The sequence below is a fragment of the Microcaecilia unicolor genome, chromosome 6, assembly GCF_901765095.1.
Source record: "Microcaecilia unicolor chromosome 6, aMicUni1.1, whole genome shotgun sequence".
Taxonomy (NCBI): Eukaryota; Metazoa; Chordata; class Amphibia; order Gymnophiona; family Siphonopidae; genus Microcaecilia; species Microcaecilia unicolor.
Window position 1 is genome coordinate 217,853,923 of NC_044036.1, and position 22,578 is coordinate 217,876,500.

Sequence of the window (22,578 nt, forward strand, 5' to 3'; positions counted from 1 at the left end):
CCCCTCACAATTGCTAATGTCTCTTTTTCCCTTCATTTATTCTTTTGTTTCTTCTAATTTTGCTTGTGATAAATATTGTAAAGCTCTAGAAATAAAAAATAGTACAGTTTCAACTGACCATAGAGCCTGCCCTGTAAGACTACTTAAATATCTCAGAACACAACCCAAAAAACCCTGGATCTCAGGGCAAGAACAAGAATCACGATCTAAGGATCCAACTCCTGCTTGGCACTTCTCACATTCTGCTGTCTGGGTAATCACTACTTTAAAAGCCCTCCCCTGAAAGATGTGGCCATATCACAGTACTTTAAATTTCATCTCATGCAAAGCCATACAGCTTGTCAATGTACAAATCCTAGTTAAACACCGGCCCAGTCGCATTGCATCACAGCATGTGTCCTCTCCAAGTAACTACTACTACTATAAATCATTTCTATAGCGCTACCAGTCGTACGCAGCACTTCACAATTGAACATGAAGAAAAGACAGTCCCTGCTCAAAAGAGCTTACAATCTAAATCAGGACAGACAGACAGGAACAATAAGGATAAGGGTAGGACAGACAGGACGACACATACACACCAATTCAAAAATACCAGATCTTTCTTCAATGCCATCCATGGAAGCATCTGCAAAGTGTACAACCACTTTGGGGAAAACATCATCTTATACAGATTGATTTGCCCTGCAAAAAAGAGATTTTGCCACTGTCAAAGCCTAAATGAGGTTAACTCCCGCAAATCCACAACCTGGATCATGCAATGTGAGGACCTCTCATTTATCCAGATTTCATTTCAGCCCTGAACACAAGCCACACAGCCCCTATTAGATTGTAAGCTCTTTGAGCAGGGACTGTCTTTCTTCTATGTTTGTGCAGCGCTGCGTACGCCTTGTAGCGCTATAAAAATGCTAAATAGTAGTAGTAGTAGTAAATGTCCAAGGTAAGTTTTCGAGGGATACGCCAAATATGACAAATGAATTAAAATATCATCCGCAAAAGTGTTTGTCAGCACTGCAACCCTTAGGTTCTACATATTAGCAGAGTGAATTGTTTTACATTTTCCTATCTGAAAGAATTTGATATATAAGACAAGATATTCTCTAGATAATGAAACAGTATTATGAGGGGGTAATTCAATGAGATCATTCATATATCATGGGACTTGACCAAACAGAATATGGTGAATGAAAACACATAATTTGAAACATATTCTAACTCTTATTGGTAACCAGTGTAGCTCATATAGAAGAGGAGTGGCTTTGGCGAAGTGAGAAGATTTGAGGTTAAGTTGGAGGGAGTATGTAAAGGACAATAAGGCACATGTGCAGGAGGGCTTCTCTTTTGGGAAATAGCAAAGGCAATGTTATGAGAAGATACTATAGCTTAATAGGGCTTCACATGCAAAACTTAGCCAATACAGCATATAGTCCAATCAATACAGCTGAACACTTTCTCTGTACGGAAACTTGCAAGCAATGAAAATATCCCTCTTCTTCCTATAAAACTCCATGAAAGCCAAAGTTTTTCTGACATTCTTACCTGCAGGCCTTTGATGCACAAACCACACTTGATATTCCTGGACAAGGTCAAGAAGGATTGCTGCTAACCTATCTGCTAAACTCTTAGACAGCAGCTTAAGGTTTGCATTCATAAGCAATATACACCAGGGCAAGAAAGTCCCAACCCTCCTTAGGTAGAACTATTATTTCAGCTTGATTTACCAAAAACCCCAAGTCCTCTAATCATAAAAACTTTCTCAGGAAATCCCACTTTCTCCTGAAGGATTTTGTAAACAAAGAAGCCAAAGTCATTGGAGTATAGCACTTTATGGGCTAATGCCCTCCTAAGAGCTCAATGAACTTTCTCCAACATGATGGGACTATTCAGACTTACACACTGTGCCTAAGAAAGTTGAGCCAGTACAACTTCATGTAGAAAAGCATCTCTAGCACACACATACCCAGGCTCTGAACACCTGATTTATCCCCTGGGGTGAGTTAAACACTCTACCAGAGCTATCATAAAACAGACCCCCTCCCTCATTTCTTTACCATCAATGCCAACATACTCCCCCATTTTACTACCACAATCAAATAGCCTATAACAATAGCACAGCACGGACTTCATTGCCCTCTGGTGGATCAAAGTATCAAGAGTGGCCTAAGCAGTTATAAAGTGAGCCCTACTATAGGTAACTCTGGGTCATTGGGCCAAAGTGGCTCATCCCGTCAGAGCTGCTTTTCAAGCCATATCAAATTTAAATCTGGCTCTCATCTTTTTCTACTTGTATAAGCTATAATATTCCCTCCTAACATAGCCTTTGCCATTTACAAAATGAGAAGACTCTCCCACATGTGCTTTATTTTCTACATACTCCCTCCTCCTCAAACACTGCTGAAAATGATCATACTGTATGCCCCCCTCTGGGTTGCACCCCTCCAAGTCCACTTCCACTGGGGTACAGTGAAGAATTGCAAAATAACCTAAGTTTGCAGAGGCCACCTGCTGAAAAACCCGGCTAGAAATCAATAAGTAATCAATACTATATGTTAACCGCTACAATGAAAACAAAAGATGATGTCGATATAGGACAATTTTAAAATACTTATGGTTTACGGCCATCATAAATACAAGTAAATATTGCTATGGAAAATTTTTTTAAACTCTATTATATATACAAATATATAAACTATGCTAGAAATACTTTTTTAAATCAGCAAACTTGTCATCCACCTGTAACGAAAGCATTTTTTTACAAATAGTGTCCTGTTGGCATTTGTTGCATGACAAATAGGAGTGATTACTGATTTATGTCTGCACTATTCCTGCCATTCACCTGTAATGATAACGTTGGACTACAAACAGAGTTGTGACAAATATTTTTTTTTAACATTTTTAAAAGCTGACTGTTGCATTATTATATGGGACCCTTGGTCAGTTTTGATTGGTTTGTTTTCTAACAGCCGGACATCACTTTTGTTACTGATGATGAGAAAACATGCAGTCTGTTGGTCTGAGTACCGTTGTTTTTTTTCTAAAAGGAGGAAAGGAAAATGATACGTTGAAACCCTCTGCTCAGTGTGTGGCGGCAATAGAATGTTAGGTATTATTAGGAAAGGAATGGAAAACAAAAATGAGGACATTATAATGCCTTTATATTGCTTCATGATGCAACAGTACCTCGAATACTGTGTACAACTCTGGTCACCACATCTCAAAAAAAAGATATAGCAGAATTAGAAAAGGTACAGAGAAGGGCGTCGAAAATGATAAAGAGGATGGGACGACTTCCCTATGAGAAAAAGCTAAAGCGGCCAGGGCTCTTCAACTTGGAGAAAAGATGGCTGAGGGGAGATATGATAGAGGTCTAGAAAATAATGAATAGAGTGGAACAGGTAGATGTGAATCGTTTGTTTACTCTTTCCAACAATACTAGGACTAGGGAGCATGCAATGAAGCTGCAAAGTAGTAAATTTAAAACGAATCAGAGAAAATATTTCTTCACTCAACGTGTAATTAAACTCCGGAATTCGTTGCCAGAGAATGTAGTAAAAGCAGTTAGCTTAGTGGGGTTTAAAAAGGTTTAGATAGCTTCCTAAAAGAAAAGTCTATAAGCCATTATTAAAATGGACTTGGTGAAAATCTACTGCTTATTTCTAGGATAAGCAGCATAACATACATTGTACTGTTTTGGGATTTTGCCAGGTACTTGTAACCTGGATTATCCACAGTTGGAAACAGGATGCTGGGCTTGACGGACCTTCAGTCTGTCCTAGTATGCTAATACTTATGTATTTACATAAGGTGAGTAGTGGAGTGCCTCAGGGATCGGTACTGGGGTTGATTCTATAATTAATGTATTTGTTAACACCATTGCTGAAGAGTTAAAAGGAAAAAGTTGCCTTTTTGTGGACACCCCAGAGGGAGTGGAAAACATGAGAACAGATCTCCAAAGTTTAGAAGAATAGTCTAAGAGTCTGGCAATTACAATTTTATTCTGAAGAACTGCAAAGTGATGTATTTGGGATGCAGAAATCCAAAGGAGATGTAGCATGAGAGAAGGTGAGAAATTGATAAGTACATTTCAGGAGAGGAACATTGGGATGATAGTATCTGAAGACCTCAAGGTGGCAAAACAATGTGACAAGGCATTGGCCACAGCCAGATGGATGCTAGGCTGCATACAGAGAAGTATAACCATCAGAAGAAAGGATGTGTTAATGCCTCTGTACAAGTCATTGGTGATAACCCATATGGAATATTGTGTTCAGTTTTGGAGGATGTATCTTGCAACAAAAATGGTATGGGGTTTTCACCACAAGATGTATGAGAAGAGACTTGATGACTTGAATATGTATACCCTAGAGGAATGGAGGGATAGGGGCAATATGGTAGACATTTAAATTTTTGAAAGGTATTAATGTACAAACAAATCTCTTCCAGAGACAGGGAAGCAGTAGAACATGAACTGAGATGGCGAAGGGTGGGGAGGGAGGTCAACTTAGGAGTATTGTCAAGAAGTACTTATTCACAAGACAGGGTGGTAGATGTCTGGAATGCACTCCCACAGGATGTGGTGATGAACATAAGAATAGGCATACTGTGTCAGACCAGACTGTAGACCCTCCCTTATAAATTACAATCATCAAAAACAGGGAGAAATATAAACAGTGGCAGATCCTAACACATGAAAATCGGACTCAAACTCTTAAGTCCAATAAGATAAAAGACACAGCTGCATCAGATATTAATAAAGGAAAACCTATAAGATCTCTTATAGTGCACAGCTATTTCAGATCAAAGCTTACAGCGTAGCATGAATAATTTGTCAGTGTCCCTTTTGCTTAACTAAATTTTGTCTAAATTTTATTAAATCACAAAATAAATATGACAAAAGAAGCGACGACTTATATTAAACGGTGCCCCACACACTTCATGCTAGCAATCTGCCGCCCACACTATCAAGTCAAAGGCATTTCGGTCAAAGACCTGTGTCCGGGGTTTGTACAAGTAGTCGCATATATATTCAGAGTTGCTAACAAGCGACAGACTGGTGAAAAGACGCTCTCTCCACAAATCCATGATTCATGATACTGATCCCAGGGACAAGCAGTGGCTTTCCCCATGTCTATCTCAATCAGACTGTGGACTTTTCCTCCAGGAACTTGTCCAAAACTTTTTTAAACCCAGATACATTGGAAGGGATCACGTGATGTGCTGAAGGGAGCGGAGGTGAAAAAGCTTCCCTCTTAGGTCGAACCCTTCCGTCCGCCACCAAAAGATCGCTGACACGACCTCCTCCATCAAATCCTGGGCGAGAGGGACGCGCGAGTGCATGGACCACTTTGTTACTCGCTTAGACCCGAAAATGCCACCAAAATCTGCAAAGAAAGCGGAAAAGCCCCGCGCGGCAGAACTCAAAATGGCGGCGAGCCCTCCGCCCGAAGTGTCGGCAATGTTGTTCTCCCCGCCGCAGCTCCAGCAACTGACAGAGGCTGTGAAGATGGCGCTAGACCCACAATTACAACAGCTATCCAGCCAGCTGACAGTGATTGAAAACCTACTAGCGGACACGACTAGACGAACGGGAGAACAGGAGCAAAGGGTTTCAGCCACAGAAGAAGAAACGGGCCGGAACAACCACAGAGCTAGAGGAGTTGAGACGCACAGTACAAAAGCAATCACAACAGATAGACAAACTCGAAAATCGCTCCAGAAGGGGTAATCTAAGAATTGTAGGAATACCAGAGACAGTATGACTGCTCATTGACCTCTATGATAGAAAAGTGGCTGCAGGCGGAGTTCGCCCTCTCGGACGGAGTGGGAGCCATCTGCTTGGAACGAGTGCACCGCGTGGGCCGGAAAGCTGACAACCTCCAGAGACCCAGAATGGTTATGATCAAAATTCATAACTTTATACACAAGGTGGAAATCCTTAGAGGAGCGCGACTGAAGCGAGATACGCTGACTTTTGAAGGCTCACCAGTCAAAATTTTCCAAGGTTATTCCATTTCTCTACAAGAATGGCGGAGAGCCTATGGACAAGTATGCCAAGCGCTAGTGGAAGCGAATAAAAAATTCATGCTAATTTATCCTGCCACGCTGAGAATAAATCATCAGAGCAAGTGGTATACATTTGCGACTCCAAAAGAAGCGCAAAAATGACTGGCAGAGACACCAAACTCTAAATAAATAACTGTAAGGTCAGCTTCTAAAGGAACGAGAGGTCTGAGAGACCCGCGCTGCTACAGAGTAAAGCACTGGGGCAGGCACATCAAATTGGAGGTACCGAGTAAAATTAAATAACTTCCACATACGGCGGGGGAAGCCTCACATCATTGATCCCACTATCTTTCTTACCCGGTAGGTCGGGGGGATAGATTGGAGGCACAGGGTAAGGGACAGGGTAGGGGAGGGGGTTGTGGCAAAGGGAGGGCAGCAAGTAGGACAGGGAAACATTTGGGAGAGACGACCATTAGTAATGATCACAATCCACAATCTTGCAAAGAAGTCCAATACCAAGGCAGGAGGGTCCTGGAAGAGCAGAGCCGCATACAGAACCTCAGGTGGGGCTGGGCACCTGGGGAAGCGCAGATGGAATATAACACAGCAGATAGACACCCACAGTATAAAAAAGCATTAAGACTACACTCTTTGCCTCCTGGAATGTGGGAGGTATAACAACCCCGATAAAGCGGGCAAAAATCCTAGCGAGTCTTAAGAGACATAATGTTGACATAGGATGTCTCCAGGAGACCAGGCTAACCGCGGAAGAACATGACAAACTGAAGAGACAGTGGGTGGGTGAGGTTCATGTGGCATCCTCTGGAGATCGCAGGGGTGGGGTGGCAGTGCTGATCCGAAAGGGGACAGCCGCAAAATCAGAGCTAGTGAGAGCAGACCCTAATGGACGCTATATCCTAGTACGGCTATGGGTTAAACAAAGGGATTTCTTAATACTGGGAGTATATGGCCCTAACGTATATGATGCAACGTTCCACCCGTGCCTGGTACAGTTGTGCCTCCCATTTAAATCCGCGCAGCTTCTAGTGATGGGGGACTTTAATCTGGTTGCAGACCCCAATATTGACTGCTCAAACCCGAGGGTGGCCTCAAAAGGGGGGCCTAGGGCACATTATCATAATCGGAGATATCAACCTACACCTTGAAGATCTTACCTCAACAAACACCCAAGAATGTAAAGAGTTCCTACAACTATGGGATCTTCACGGACCTAACACGCAACCAACTCACACTAAAGGACACACACTAGACATTATCTCACACAAATTCGATCCCGACTCCAACCTTTTACTAATAGAAACAAAATGGACACCAGCACCGTGGTCAGACCACTATAAAGCATACATCTCCGTCCAATGGCGAACGAAAGACTTAATTAACAAACAAGAACGAAAAACCTACTCCACGAGAGGAAAAATAGACCCGGTAACATTCTGGTAACAGATATACCACAACGGATGGACAATAAAGGCAGACACAAACCAATTCCTCCTAGAATGGGACGATAGATGTAGATCAATATTAGACAACATTGCCCCAATTCAAACCAGAACCTCACACAGAAAGAGCTCAACACCATGGTTCAATGAAGAACTGAAAAAACTTAAAACACAAGTTAGAAGGTTAGAACGAGTGTGGAATAAAAAGAAAGACGACCCTACACTTAACGCCTGGAAACAACTTCAAGGAAAATATAAATATACCATAAGACAAACCATATATTACAAAACTGAAATTGGACCAAACTACAAAGACACACAAACTCTTCCAACTCGTGAACAAGCTATTAGATATCACACCAGTCACAACCAACAACAAAGATACACCAGGAGCAGACAATCTCGCGAAATACTTCAATGAGAAAATCTTACAACTACGACTTAAAATACCTGTCAGCACCATCGACTACGCCGAACTCCTTGACTGTCTAGACCCAAACCTTGGTGCATACCCAGCAGACAGAACCTGGACCAACTTCAAGATATTATCGGAAGATCCCATCTCCCAAACGCTCAAAAGATTTGCCAAATCTTATTGCAAATTAGACATATGCCCAAACAACCTAATGGCATCTGCCCCTCAACAATTTATAACAGATCTAACGAACCACTTGAACTATATGTTACAAAATGGACTCTTCCCGAAGGAGAAAGGAAACATTCTATTCACCCCCATACCCAAAGACGCGAAGAAAAGTGCTAGTGAACTAACCAACTACAGGCCAGTAGCATCCATTCCCTTAATAACCAAAATAACGGAAGGAATGGTGACCAAACAACTTACAAACTATTTAAACAAATTCTCAATACTACACAACTCCCAGTCAGGATTTCGGTCCAACCACAGCACTGAAATAGTACTAGTTACTCTAATGACAAAATTCAAACAAATGATCCCAACTGGTAAAAACATACTACTTCTACAATTTGACATGTCCAGCACCTTTGACATGGTTGATCATGGAATACTACTACATATCCTCGAGTACTTCGGAATTGGAGGCAACGTTCTCAATTGGTTCAAGGGGTTCCTAACTGCATGATCATACCAAGTGACATCTAATTCAACTACATCAGCCACATAGATACCTGAATGCGGATTTCCATAGGGATCCCCCCTCTCACCGACCTTATTCAACTTAATGATGATACCCTTGGCCAAACTACTATCAAACCAAAACCTCAATCCATACATATACGCAGACGACACAATGATCTACATCCCATTTAAACAAGATTTAAAGGAAATTTCCAATGACATCAACCAAAGTCTACATATCATGCATTCATGGGCGGATGCATTTCAGCTGAAACTCAATGCAGAAAAAACCCAATGCCTAATACTCACCTCTCAACATAACACAAACAAATTCACCACCATTAACACACCAAAACTGAATCTTCCAATTTCGGACACCCTAAAAATTCTTGGAGTTACCATTGATAGACACCTAACACTTGAAAACCACGCGAAAAACACAACCAAGAAGATGTTCCACTCAATGTGGAAACTAAAAAGAGTAAGACCTTTCTTCCCAAGGACTGTCTTCCATAACCTGGTACAATCAATGGTACTCAGTCATCTAGACTACTGCAACGCATTCTACGCTGGTTGCAAAGAGCAAATAATCAAGAAACTTCAGACAGCCCAGAACACTGCAGCTAGACTCATATTCGGTAAACAAAATATGAAAGTGCAAAACCCCTAAGAGAAAAGCTACACTGGCTCCCACTTAAAGAACACATCACGTCCAAAATATGTACCCTAGTCCACAAAATCATTCGCGGAGATGCCCCTGCCTACATGTCAGACCACCCAGGAATGCTAAAAAATCATCCCGCACATTCCTCAACCTTCACTTCCCTAACTGTAAAGGTCTAAAATACAAGCTAATGCATGCGTCAACCTTTTCCTACCTGAGTACACAATTCTGGAACACGCTGCCGCACAACTTAAAAACGATCTATGAACTAACTAACTTCCGTAAACTACTGAAGACCCATCTCTTTAACAAGGCATACCACAAAGATCAACAAATGTGAACTCCTCTACATATATCCAGTATTGTCTTATTATATTTGCTTGTTATACTAATATCATGCTTTTTCATTATCATGTTACCCAAGATCCTTCCATAATACTAATTGTCTATCTTATTATATATTTCCACTATTCATGATGTATTGTAAGCCACATTGAGCCTGCAAAGAGGTGGGAAAATGTGGGATACAAATGCAATAAATAATAAAATAATAATGCTCTCTCATTTTTCCAGCGTTCCCTTAACCTAGACACGTGGCGCTGTTTGCATCCGGGGGAGCGTGACTTCACCCACCTCTCCAGGGCACATGGCACGCTTTCTAGTTAGACTACATCTTAATGGCCCGTCCAGCGTTTTCATGGGTGCTAGCCTCTGAGATAGGCCCAGAAGAGATTTCGGACCACTCCATGGTGTGGATTGATGTAGAAGTACCCACATACTATCAGCAGGCTCGAAGCTGGCGGTTCCCGGGCTACCTTTCTCAGAATAGCGAATTCCAAGAATTTCTCAGGCAGAAGTGGGAGGATTATCTTTATAATAATAAAGAGCATGCAGACCAGTCCGATCTGCTATGGAGCACAGCCAAGGCAGTTCTAAGAGGAGAGATCATTGCCTTTACCCATGCTAAAAACAAACCATAGCAATAGAGAGATTAGAACAAAGCTTAAGGAAAGCCAAATCTAAGCATATCAAACATCCAACATTAGAGACTAGAGAGCAGCTAAGAGCCATACAGGTGATGCTCAATGCCTTACTGCATGAACGAGGCCAGAGATTCCTAGCTCTTCAGAAGCACAAATTTCGTACATTTGGAAATAGATCGGGAGCGATGCTAGCCAATTTAGTCAAGGCATGGAGGCCTAGTAAGCTAATAGTGGCACTCAGAGATGCGGCTGGGAACATACACAATAAGAGTGAAGAGATAGCGGAGATTCTTACTAAATTCTTTTCCACCCTATACAGCCCCTCTAGAGAACCGGACAAGGCGCAGATAACAAAATCCTTAGAGAAGGCGGGCCTACCAAAACTGTCAGAGGGGGAGCAAAAAGAGTTAGACGCACCCCTGGATGCAAAAAAGATACAGGAAGTAATAAAGTCCCTACCCACAGGGTCAGCGCCGGGTCTAGACGGGTATGCTGGGGAATTTTACAAACTTTTACCCCACTCTTTTTACCCAGTGATATACGCCTATTATGAGCAAGTGGTCAGACCCATTTCCCTCATCAAAGTCGACCTAAAAATTCTAGCTAAGATCCTAGCTAACCGAATAGCCAAGGTACTGCCCAGGATGGTGGGAGAAGAGCAAGTGGGCTTTGTCAAGAACCGACAGGCAGCCAAAAATGTTCTTAGGCTACTGTTGGCCATGGCAACGGGGCAATTGACGGAGACTCCAACCACTCTGTATTCCTTACATGCTGAAAAAGCATTCGATCAGGTGGGATGGAAGTATCTGTTCACAGTCCTACAGCACATGGGAGTTGGGGGATGGTTCTGCAATGCCATAGAAGCCCTATATGCGTGCCCGATGGCCTCAGTGTTAGTGAACGGGATAAGAGCACAACCGTTCAGGATATCTAGGGGCACCAGGCAGAGATGCCCCCTAACCCCAGCACTGTTCATTCTGTCACTGGAGCCCCTATTAAGAGTTCTAAAGAAATCAGAAGGAATCCCGGGGGTACAGGTTGGGGAAGAAACTATCGAAGCCCTAGCATTCGCAGATGACCTGACCTTTCCTCTCTGAGCACACCACCCAAACTCTCATCCACTCTCTCATTACCTCTCGCCTTGACTACTGCAACCTACTCCTCACTGGCCTCCCACTTTGCCATCTATCCCCCCTTCAGTCCTATCAGAACTCTGCTGCACATCTTATCTTCCGCCTGGACCGATACACTCATATCACCCCTCTCCTCAAGTCACTTCACTGGCTTCCGATCAGGTACCGCATACAGTTCAAGCTTCTCCTATTAACCTACAAATGTACTCAATCTGCAGCCCTTCATTACCTCTCTACCCTCATCTCCCCTTACTTTCCTACCCGTAACCTCCGCTCTCAAGACAAATCCCTCCTTTCAGTACCCTTCTCCACCACTGCCATCTCCAAGCTCCGCCCTTTCTGCCTTGCCTCACCTCATGCCTGGAATAAACTCCCTGAGCCCATACGCCAGGCCCCCTTCCTGCCCATCTTCAAATCCTTGCTCAAAGCCCACCTCTTCAATGTCGCCTTCGGCACCTAATGAAAATAAAAAAAGGTGGGAATATGAGCCAGGCTATCCAAAGACTGAAACCAAGTAAAAATTAAAATAAAATATAACGTTTAATAGCATACAACAAATAATAAATCAATATTTCAAAATGTTGCTGTATGTCAGCTTTCAAGACCATACTACTCCTCTTTTAGATGTTGTGGGAGAAAGAACTGTGTCAGTCATATCTCAGCTGTGATAAAGTCACATCCAGGATAGTTGGGTTAAGGCAGTTTTAGTCTGAAATACAAGTCCCAGAAGGCATTGCAGGCAAGGAGCCACGGAATGAGATGAAGAACCCGGACTGGACTCCTAGCTGCAATAGGGGAAGACATGGGTGTAAGCTGGCAGGATGTGTAGATGGGCTGCCACTAGGCGGAAAGAGAGTTAGGAAACCCTGTGTGCAGGAGCTCATCATTGGTCTCATTAGTTTAATGCTCAACTCAGCTGGTATGGGTGTAGGAAGCTAATGGAAGGGGAATGATTGGTGGTGGTAGCTGAGGCCAGGGATTGATTAGGCAGGTGGGAAGGAGTCCCAGCAGTTCAGTTCAGGAGAGAGAAGCAGAAGGAGAGAAGCAGTTGCAGGCTGAAAATCCTTGGGCAGGGAGGTCCCTAAAGTACTGAAGCAGGCTGAAATTCCTTGGGTGAGAGGAAGTCCCAAAAATATTGAATTCACTGTGAAGCTGATGCAGGGGAAAACCCATGGGTAGAAGGAGTCCCTAAAATATTGAACTCTCCTGAAGGTAAAGAGGATAGAAGGTAGAAAATGCTGCTTGGTGACTGAACTGTGATGATGAACTGAAAGAACTGTTTGTCTTGGGAATTGCACTACTGTTTATTGTGCACTGGATAAAGAGCCCAGACTGGAGCCTGTAAGCCTGTATTGAACCCTGGTATGTGCTATGCTGCTGTTGGAACTGTGTACTAGAAACCTGCATGGAATAAAAGTCCTTAAGATTGAAAGTTACTGGTGGACATCTATTTCTTCATTGTACCGGGAGCCTGTGGCTGGAGGAGATTGTTCTATCCTTGGCTGCACAAGAGAGGTACCGGGTTACACACTGAGGACCTACATACCACCGAGGAGGGCATTCCACATGGGGATTTCCCCAGATGGAGCATGCCCTAAGTGTGGGGCGCAAGGAGCAACACTAGGTCACATGTTTTGGGTGTGCCCTAACATCCAAAGATTTTGGAACCTGCTTACCCAGTCAACATCACAGATGTGGGGTGCAACATGGAAGAAGGGGCCCCAGATGCTGTTTGGGCGGCCAATGTTGGTACGCCCGGCCCCAACAGGATTTAAGAGTTTCACCCACAGAGCCATAATGACTGCTAAAAAAACTAACCCTCACTGAGTGGATTACAACAAAAGCTCCCACCCTACAACAGTAGCGTGGATCGATGATGGAATATATGAAATTTGAAAGGAGAATGACGGACTATAAGGGGGATCGGAGATTTACAGAAAAGGACTTTTACCGTATTTGGACCCCATTTTGGCAGACCATACCCGCTGGGGGTAGAGGATGGATCTTGAATATGTGATCAGCTGAGTGGACATTACCATATGAGTGCAGAATGGTCATCATCATTAGGAGGGGTGGAGAAGGGAAGGGGTGGTGAATAGGGGGCAAAGTTCTTAAATAGATATGCTTAGGGAAGTCATAAGTTTAGCAACACTATGACTATAAGGACCTATGGGATACCACAAGAAGTAGACATATGGTAGTAAAGTGATGTATGTAATATTCCCTGACTTAGTGTTAAGTTATGTCTGTAGATCTTGGTACTCACAGGATCATTGATGTATAAGAGTCAATGTATTCAATGTTCCCTTATGTGAAAACTAATAAACAAACTTGAACCCCCCCCCCCCCCCCCGATACATTAACCGCTGATACCACATCCTCTGGCAATGAGTTCCAGAGCTTAACTATTCATGAGTGAAATATATTTCCTTCTGTTTATTTTAAATGTAGTACCATATAACTTCCTGAGTGTCCCCTAGTCTTTGTACTTTTTGAATGAGTAAAAAAATTGATTTATGTTTACCTGTTCTACAAACGGGCTCATTTTCAAAAGAGAAGACGCCCATCTTTCGACATAAATCGGAAGATGGCTGTCCTTCTCCCAGGGTTGTCCAAATCAGTATAATCGAAAGCCAATTTTGGACATCCCCAACTGCTTTCCATCGCATGGATAGTCAAAGTTCAAGGGGGCATGTCGGAGGCATAGCGAAGGTGGGACTTGGGCGTGCCTAACACTTGGACGTCCTTGACCCATAATCGAAAGAAACAAAGACGTCCCTGACGAACACTTGGATGACTTTACCTGGTTGTGTTTTTCTTACAACCAAGGCACAAAAAGGTGCCCAAAATGACTAGATGACCACCGAAGAGAATCAGGGATGACCTCCCCTTACTCCCCCAGTGGTCACTAACCCTCTCCCACCCTCAAAAAATATCTTTCAAAATATTGCTAGCCTCAGGTATCATACTCAGGTCCATAACAGCAGTATGCAGGTCCCTGGAGCAGTTTTCGTGGGTACTGCAGTGCACTTCAGGCAGGCAGACCCAGGCCCATACCCCCCATACCTGTTACGTTTGTGGAGGAAACAGCGAGCCGTCCAAAACCCACTGTACCCACATCTAGGTGCCCCCCTTCACCCGTAAGGGCTATGGTAGTGGTGTACAGTTGTGGGTAGTGAGTTTTAGGGGAGCTATGTACCTGGGAGCAATTTATGAAGTCCACTGCAGTGCCCCCTAGGGTGCCCGGTTGGTGTCCTGGCATGTCAGGGGGACCACTGCACTACAAATGCTGCATTTGGCTTGCATTTGGTCGTTTATGAGATGGATGTCCATCGCCCCTGGATTGGGACGTTTTGCGAGGACGTCCATATCAAAACATGGACGTCCCTTTTGAAAATGCCCCTCAAAAACTCATTTTTTTAGATCTTTATCATATCCCCCATTCAGCCATCTCTTTCCAAAGCTGAAAGAGTCCTAACCTTTTAAGCCTTTCCTCATATGAGATGAGTTCCATCCCCATTATCATTTTGGTTGCCCTTCTTTGAACCTTTTCTAATTCTGCTATATTTTTAAAGATACAGCAACCAGAACTGCACACAATTCTCAAGGTGTGATTGCACTATAGAGTGATAAAGAGGCATTACAATATTCTTTGCCTTACTTTCTATCCCTTTCCTAATAGCCTAAGCAAGTCACTTAACTCTCCATTACCCCAGGTACAATACTTGCGAGCCCACTGACACAGAAAGTACCTGCATATTGTAATGCTATTAGTCCTCAGAATGGGGCAGATAACTTCCACGGCTCTCTCCTCCTTGGCTTGAGCTTCTCTCTTTCACACAATCCAAAAGTCAAACACCCAACTCCCTTCAAGATTCACAGTTTTTAATTTACAGACCGCTTACATAATCCTCTCAGCAGTCCATAATATAGCTTACAGTTCACTTTAGAGTTCTCCTGGAGAAGAAAAAGGCTTTCAGTCCTTTTTCTTTATCAACATAGTGCAAGTCTCTTTAAGCATAGTCCATAGCAAAAGAAACCAGGCAAGAAAAAGAAAAATCACCTGCTCTCTGAATATTTTCTCTCTCAGAGTACTGCAGGCTGGGCAGCTCACCTCCCTCTTCACAGATACTTCACTCTGTGTCTGCCCGCTGCCGCTTCCTTACACTTGCAAACTTTGGTCATTTGTATCCTCATAGTCCAGAGGTACTTGCTCCTCCAAACTGTTCTCCACTACAGGTAAAACCAGTCCCTCTTCAATGCCTTCCATCCAATCAGGGGCGTCTCCACCCTTCTCACTCAATTCCTCCCTCTCATCAGCTGGCCTGCACCTTCTCTCTCCTTCTCCCCAGGTGGGTGGAATCTTATATTGACTTCTTAACCATGGAAACGGAGTTTTAGCATGGCTGCTCCTCCTACTGGCCACCCTCTGGTATAACTGTTTTTTCCCCGGTGGCCTTCCCTTCCCTCCTTGGGAAGGATTCCATGTCGGGGTTTCTAGGTTGCCTTTCCTTCCCTCTCCCTCCTGGCATTGTGGGTAGGATAATTTTATACCCTCTAGATCTGCAGCATGCCTAAGTTGCCCTTCCTCACTGCAATATAATAAATGTAAACCGCTTTGATTGTCCCACAGAAAGGTGGTATATCAAATCTCATAATGGGAGTTGTTGAAGGAGGTAGGGGAGGGTGGGGAAGGAGTGTAGTGCACGACTAGACAAGAGCAGTGCTTTTTTTGTGCCGGTACTCGCCAGTACAGTGCACCGGCACCTTTTTTGCCTAGGGCCAGCTCACCTGCCTGCCCTTAGCTCTCCGGCCCTGCTTTCTGTTCCTGCCACCCTGTGACGCATTTAAATCTTTTTTTTTTTACCTTAAGTCACAGCGCCGGCATTAGTGAAAGGACCAGGCTCGCCTCCTCCAGCCTTCCCTTTGTTCCCTCTGTGTCCCGCCTTTTTATGACGTATCTGCGAGGGTGGGACACTGAGAAGGAACGAAGGGAAGGCTGGAGGAGGCGAGCCTGGTCCTTTCCCTAATGCCGGCGCTGCAACTTCAGGTAAAAAGAAGAAAAAAAAAGATTTAAACGCGTCGCGGGAGGCAGGAACAGAAAGAAGGGCTGTCAGGGAGCCAAGAGCGGGCAGTTGGGGCTGGGGTACTGGAACTCGACGGGGGTTTAAAAGGGGGCAGGTGGAGTCTTGGGCGAATTACTGGACATGGAGGGGAGGATGGGGCAAAGGAGAATCGCTGGACATGGAGGGTAAGGCAGGGGCGAGAGGAGAAACCGCTGGACATAGATGGGAGAGGAGGGCAGAGAATTGCTGGACATGGAGGGCAGGGGAGAGAGGAGAATTGCTGGACATGGTTGGGAGGGAACGGCAGAGGAGAATCTGGACATGGATGGGAAGGGAGATAGCAGAGTGCTGGACATGGATGGATGGAGGTGAAGGAGTGGAACGCCGGTACTACCTGAATACTACTGACCAACAGAACAACCTCATGTTTTGTTCCTACTGATGGACTTATACTTATGGACTCTACCTCTGCTTTTGGCCTTTTAGCCATACCTTATTACTGCACTGGACATTTGTGCCTTATCCAGTTTTACTGTTTACTAATGAAAGAAGTTGCTGTTTACTAATGAAAAGACAGAATGCAGGGCTATTAGACATATAGCTTGTAACAGTAGTTAGCAAGGCCTATACAAGACCAGCTTGCCTGTAGCAACGCCATCTGAATAGACGACCTTGGAGGGTGCTGACACCCCCCTGCATTCCTGAGCCGAACCTTATCTCCTGTGCTAGAAAGGAGCATTGTGTGTGTGTGAAGAATAAGCTGCTAAGTTTCGTTTTTCTTGCCAGTATCATTTCAGTGTTATGACGTGTGTACGTACTGGGACTACAATTTTGTACTGTAAGAACTACAAATGTTTACTGCGCATGACAGTTGTGACGTGTAAGGGGCCAAATGCGCAGGCCCAGTAGGGAAGTATAAATGTAAGCGACAGATGATTTATGACACACAGTGTCCCGAGACTACTCGGTACTGTTCACTTGCTAGCAATAAAGTTGCCTTGTTTGGAACCAAAATTTGCCTTTCGTCTCCTGATTTCCCACCTGTTTCATTGGCGACCCAGATGGGACAGAAGTAGAAAGGGGAATCGGATTATATTCTTCCCCTCCCCCACTGCGGTCGGATCGGGTCATCGATCCCCTCCCGAGAAGGTGGTGAGTGGCCACCGCTGATTTCAGCGTCCATCTCCCGGAGGAGGGCCGATCAACTCCGCCTGACTGTAGAGGGGGCTGTGTGGTTCCGACAAGGCACCTTTTCTATTTCAGGGAGAAGCGTACGACGGCGCGGCCTGCGACCCCGGCGGACAGGCGAGTATACTCTACGTAGTGACCGGCCCAGTAAGGACCGAAGAAGAGGCGTGATCACCCTCTTTCAGCCAGTGACTAATACGGACTATTGGTATACGACTAGGTCCCGAACCTCACTAGGCTCCGACGACGAAACCGAGCGGCGAATGGGAGGGTTTCTTGTGGCGTATGAAAGTGTGTGACTGGGCTTGCAGTTCCAGGCCGGGCGACCGCGTCCTGGTCAGGCCGAGTGTTGACCCTTTTGTGTCTGGTGGAACGAGACCCCTTACTCCTCCACCGCCCCTTTCCCCCTTTGTCCGTCACCTGTCCTTTGGCACTCAGGTTAGGATGGGCGGGGGTGGGTCTTCACCGTTAGATTTAATGACGGAACACTTTAGCGAAGTGTTCGACCTGGATAAGTGTAGCAGGGCCGGGATGATACAGCGATGTCAATTTATGTGGCCAGGGCTAGGGATTGCCGAATGGCCCCCGGGAGGGTCATTTGAGTATGAAAAGGTGGCGGCGGTCATGAATATTGTCATAGTTGAAGGGAACCCAGGCTGTCCCGAGGACATTCCGTACATCCAAGCGTGGTTGGATGTAGTCCGGGACCCGCCGGCCTGGGCCCAACGGAAGGTTGAGAAAGCCGCCCTCATGGTGGTACAGCAGAGGAAGGGGCGGAAAACTAAACTTAAAGCCCTGCCGACCCATGCCTTCGCTCTCCAAAGCACGGCAACCGTAGCCGTTCAGAAGGCCGCAGGGACCGCCCCCATACGGCCGACCGCCCCTAGCGCAGAAGCCCTTGAGGCCACGCCCCCTGCTACCACTGTCACGGCAAGAACTACGCCCAGTACTACCAACACACTTTCTAGAATGAAACCCCCAAAGAAAACCCTAGGGAAAGTTCAGGGTTTGCCCGAAAAGAAGCCTCCAAAGGCCCCGATACTTGCTACGGCGGAAGCATACGAAGACGACATCGCGCCACCGCCGTATGCCCCGATGTACCCCGACATCGCGAGCCTGGAGGAGGGCCCGGATAACGCTGAGGCTTCCGGATCGGAGTCAGATGCCGGAGGGACGTCCCGCCCAGACTCACCTGAGTCACCTGGCCCCGCAATCATACGGAAGAGTAAACGGGTTGTGAAGAACATTACTCGGTTCCCCCAATCGAGTCCACGCAGTGCCCTTCCTTCGAGCAGGAAAGGGGGAGCCACCAACTTATTCCCAGTTCGACAATCTACCACCTATACCCCTAACCCGGCGGAAGGGGGGGGCCAGCCCATTGAATCAACAGTTTATAGCCACGTTCCCTTCTCAAGTGCCGACTTGTATAACTGGAAATTGCATGGGCCGTCCTACGACCAGAACCCCGAGCAGGTGGTAGAGCTGGTGGAAGGCATTATATATAGTTATAATCCGACATGGGGAGACCTTAGGCAGTTGAGCGCCCACATCCTGACCACTGAAGAACGCCGCCTTTTACAACAAAATATGGAGCAAGCTGTCCGGGATGCGAACCCTACCCATGCCAACTTACAGAACCTAATAGAGACGGAGGCGCCCATCGCTGCCCCTGTGTGGGACTACCGAACCGCTGAAGGCCAAACCTCTATCCGCCGATACCAGCAGGCGTACCTGGCCGCCTTAAAGAAGGGGAAGCAGAAGGTTACCAATATGGGAAAAATCCACAGTGTAGTCCAACAAAAGGACGAGAGTCCAGGGGACTTTCTTGAACGACTTATGGAGGCATTCAGGAGGCACAGCCCAATAAACCCCGAAGACCCCAAGAACCTCCCAACCGTGGTTATGAGTTTTGTTAGCCAGTCAGCACCGGATATACGAAGGAAGCTACAGAGGACGGAGGGATTCGAAGGGATGAGCCTCAGCCAACTGAAAGCTATAGCTGATCGCGTGTTCGGATATCGCGATCAGGAAGAGAAGACGGAGGCCCGAAAGGAATCAACCAGGCGAATGCGGGAGAAAGCAGATGTGTTGGCCATGGTGCTGGAGGAACGGATGAGGTCTAGACCAAAGGGGAGAGGCAGAAGAACAAGAGGAACGCGGTCCCCCATAGGACGTAACCAGTGTGCAAATTGTCGACAGGAAGGACACTGGTGGGCCGATTGTCCGGAGGAGATATGGGACCACCCGAGAGAAGAGGAACCATGGGACCGGCAAAGGGAGGAGGAGACAGACGACCGTACCGGGACCCCCAGACGAGGTCGGGGGAGGGGCCGAAGAGATAGAGGACGGGATGACCGGAGGGAATGGCAGATGGCTGTAGAGGCTACCCGAGACAGTACCGCATGAAGAGAACGGGAGGGCAGAGTCCCCACTGACCCTCTGGTGGAAATTCGGGTGGGGACAGAGTCTATGAAGGCCTTACTAGACACAGGGGCCCAGCGATCTGTTATCACCACTGCCATAGCCCCGGCCACAAAAGAAACCATACCAATTGTGGGGGCCTCCGGGAAACCACTTGCAGCACCCCTCCTCAAGGAGCGCCAAGTCCAGATCGGAGGGACGATGGTGTCTCATCAGTTCATACACATCCCTGGATGCCCAGTCCCCTTGATTGGTCGAGACCTACTCTGTAAGCTCCAGGCCACCTTGAAGTTCAAGACCACGGGTGAAGTGGAAGCTCGTTTTGAAGATCGGCCAGTAACACTTATCTGTCCAGTGAGAGAAGAATGGAGACTACATGCTTCCCCAACTGTAGGGCCTGGCGACTGCCGCTACGACCAGAATACCCCTTTTGCCCAGCAGAGGCGAGCCATAATGGATGAAGTGCCCGCTGTATGGGCAGAAGTGAACCCCGGAGGACTGGCCGTTAACGCTATCCCCATCTGGATTGAGCTCAAACCAAATGCTCAAGTTGTCAACCAAGGACAATACCACATCCCCTATGCAGCCCGGCATAGTATGCACACACATCTACAGAAACTCCTTCAACAGGGAGTCCTTAAACCAATCAGATCCGCATGGAACACCCCATTGTTGCCCGTTAAGAAGCCAGGAACATCCGAGTACAGACCCGTCCAGGACCTGAGGAAAGTCAACAACCAGGTAGCCGACATAGTTGCCCTCGTACCAAACCCATACTCCATCCTAGCCCAAGTGCCATCCCAGACCAAGTGGTACAGTGTCATTGATTTGAAGGACGCCTTCTTTTCCATCCCTCTTGCTGTCGACAGCCAAAAGTTGTTTGCCTTCACGTGGGAAGACTTGCAGACGGGAACCAAGCAGCAATATACATGGACCCGTCTTCCCCAGGGGTTCAAGAACTCGCCTACCCTCTTCGGCGACCAACTCGCCCAGGACCTGAAGACGTATCAGGACGAGTATGGGCCTGTCGTCCAATACGTGGATGACCTGTTGGTGGCCCGTGAAACATACACGGACTGTGCAGAGGCTACCCTTTACCTCTTGAAAACCCTGGAAGCCCAGGGGTACCGGGCCAGTCGCAAGAAGGCCCAGATATGCGAGATCGAAGTCGAATACCTGGGTTTCCGCCTCCGAGAAGGAACCCGGAGGCTCGGTACCCCCCGAACCCAAGCTATCCGTAACCAACCCACTCCTGCAAATAAGAAGGAATTGCGAGCACTCCTCGGAGCCGCTGGATATTGACGGATATGGATCATCAACTTCGCTGTTCTGACCCATGATCTGTACACCAAGCTAAAAGGACCTGAACTCGAGGGCCAAAACCTCCGGTGGGAGAAAAGCGAACTGAAAGCCCTTCAGGACCTCAAGGAGGCCCTTGTGGCCCCACCGGCGCTCGGACTGCCAGATGTGACAAAGCCGTTCCACTTGTTCGTCGACGAGAAGAAGGGACTGGCACTCGGAGTCCTCACCCAACTGGTCGGCACCTGGCAACGCCCTGTAGCATACCTCTCCAAGGGCATGGACAACGTGGCACGAGGATGGCCGGGCTGTCTCCGAAGCATTGCAGCGGCCTGCCTGCTGATACACGAGGCCCATAAACTCACGTTTGGCCAAACACTTTTTGTGACCACACCCCACACCATCCGCGGCCTACTCGAGAGCCACGGACCCAGATGGATGACCAACTCCCGATTGGTTAAATACCAAGCCCTCCTGTGCGAAAATCCGGAGGTGCGGATCCTGGACACAACTAACCTTAATCCCGCCACCCTCCTTCCGGCCCCCGAACCACCACTACACGACTGTGAGGAGGTAATGGCCACAGTGCACTCGAGCAGACCTGACCTGAAGGACCAACCCTGGCAAGGGGGCATCACCCTTTTTACCGATGGGAGCAGCCAGGTGATAGAGGGAGTTCGAAGAGCTGGCTATGCTGTCGTGTCTGAGGACCACTTGATCGAGGCTATGGCTCTGCCGCCCGGAACGTCAGCCCAGAAGGCGGAACTGATTGCCCTCACCAGAGCCCTCCAGTGGGCTGAAGGAAAAGTTGTTAACATTTACACCGACTCCAAATACGCCTTCCTCACCCTCCAAGTGCACGGAGCCCTGTACAAGGAGAGGGGATTCCTGACAGCCGAAGGGAAAGGACTTGCAAATGCCGCTGAGATCTGTCAGTTACTCGAGTCAGTATGGAAACCAAAGAAGGTGGCTGTGATGCACTGCAGGGCCCACACCGGACGAACGGACCCTATCGCCCGGGGAAATCAGCGGGCGGATGACGCTGCGAAAAGGGCAAGTCAGCTCCCTTACTCAACTCATTCTTCTGACCCTGTACTCATCGTTCATCTCCCTACAGAGGTCCCCATCTACACCTCCCAAGAAACGGAATGGGCCCGACAAGAGGGCCTGGAGTCACGCAATGGCTGGTGGGTACTGCAGGATGGGCGCATATGGATACCTGAAGCCTTGGCCTGGACGGTAGCCAAGGAGGCTCACGACCG